A 1,839-nucleotide genomic window follows, 5' to 3' on the forward strand; every position below is an offset into this window, starting at 1 on the left:
TTAGTTGTTTTTATCAAAATCCATTATGGGATCATGTCCTGTCTTCTTCACAAATGTAAGAAAGTCTTTAGGGCTCAACCCCATGGTTGCAGCATTGGTCATTGGATGAAAGTATACCTTTTCATGTCCCCCTTCCAAAAAAGCAGAATCCAGAACAAATTTCACATCTCCATCATCACAGAATAGTGCCAAGGGAGTGGCACAGCCTGAGCCAACTTTCAGCTTTTCTAGCATGGCTGTTTCATCAGCAAACCGCAGATTTCCACTCCCGACACCTAACTGCTTAGCAAGATCATTTAAATTAACTTGTCTATCATGAAGAACTGTCACCAGCCAATAGCCTTTTTTCTTTTTGTCTTTAAGAAATAAGTTCTTACTATGTGCTCCTTTCAAATGTTGGACATGAGGCATCATTTCTTCAACTGTAAACACCTCCGGGTGCTCCACGACCTCCGTGCGGATGGCGAGGGCGTCGAGCCTCTCTCTGCTCCAGCGCTGCCCGCAACTCAGCACTGGCCATGCTGCTGTCGTGGCCAGTGGGGGAGGAAGTGCCTGGCATCTCTGGAGGTTGATGAGAGCGCCTACAGGGAAAAAAAAATCAGTAATCAACATTTTAAAGTAATCTTATATTCACATGTATTCCATAATTATTCATCTGCAAATGCTGAACATACAACATTCATCTTGTGAAAATATGTGAAATGAATTCCCTCTAAGTATAATGAGAGTGCAAGTAAAGATCATGTAATGAAATATTTTACAGCCAAATTTAGAGCTGAATTATTTTTCAGGAAAACCTCACTGGCCCATCAGCTGATGCTAAGACAGGTACTAAACCCCACAGTGAAATCCATTCCTCCCATTACTTCCCCTTCACTCTTTTCTTGTTCCCAAGCTAGCAGAGCATGGTTTCATTTCCCAGAGAACAAGAATCTTTTTCTAGGGAGCATTCTAAACTCCAGCAAGCCTCATCAGAAAACTGACAATCAATGAAGTGTGCACACATAAAAATCTCTAAAGAATTCTGATAAACTAGTGCATTTTTACAGCTTGCCTGTCTTCAGAGAAAAGCTTTACATATGAAGCCAACTGCTTTCTCCACTGGGAGTTCTAGATGGTAGAGATCAAGGAAGAAGCTAATATTTACCATTTCACAAATTAAAGACTACATGGTAAGTTTAGTGTCAGACAACTTTAATTATTTTTCCCTGCTTTGTAGTTTGGACAGTTTAATCTGAATTTCCCTGCAGCTGACAACTTGGAGTGAAAAAAATCAGCGGAATGACAGCACTTAGTGAAGCAGATAATGTAGCTCAAAAATGCAGAGACTATTTTCTGGGATGCAAGACAATGTTTTGCATCCCTTTAGCCACTCAACTGAGTGAAAATTCCAATATATTCATCTAATGCAGAGAACAGTTTTCTGCACATCTGATTCAGATAGAAAAGATGTGAAAATATCTTGACATAAAATATCCTGTATTTGTTAAAAATTATATTATTTACTGAAATTACAGTATACACAAAGAATCAATGTGTATTTTGAATGCAAAATTCAGAAAATATAGTTTGTATGTTGCATATAATTTATGGACATTTTTTATATATTTCTATTATTTTTATCTTTATCTTTCATGGCTAATATTGTACACTTTAGGAAAGGGTATAAAAAAATCAGGATGTATTCTTCTGATGTTAAAAACAGATTTTTAAAAGCTTGTGAGTCGGATTGGATGATGTGCCTTTCTCAGTTTAAAGGCCTAATTGTTCAGAAACCTTTCCGTTTCGACAGCAGAGGAAATTGCAAGAAGGGGCTTGGTTTGGGGTTTTTTCCTATTC

At 37.8% G+C, this 1,839-nt stretch overlaps 1 pseudogene across 1 annotated transcript; it reads right to left on the minus strand.

Moving 5' to 3' along the window:
- On the minus strand, nucleotides 1–520 carry LOC308244879 (prolyl-tRNA synthetase associated domain-containing protein 1-like; annotated as a pseudogene). The gene has a single exon. The product of its transcript is annotated as a prolyl-tRNA synthetase associated domain-containing protein 1-like (transcript).
- Between the last annotated feature and the right edge of the window lie 1,319 nt (nucleotides 521–1,839).

The sequence above is a fragment of the Plecotus auritus genome (assembly GCF_963455305.1).
Source record: "Plecotus auritus genome assembly, chromosome: 3".
Classification (NCBI taxonomy): domain Eukaryota; kingdom Metazoa; phylum Chordata; class Mammalia; order Chiroptera; family Vespertilionidae; genus Plecotus; species Plecotus auritus.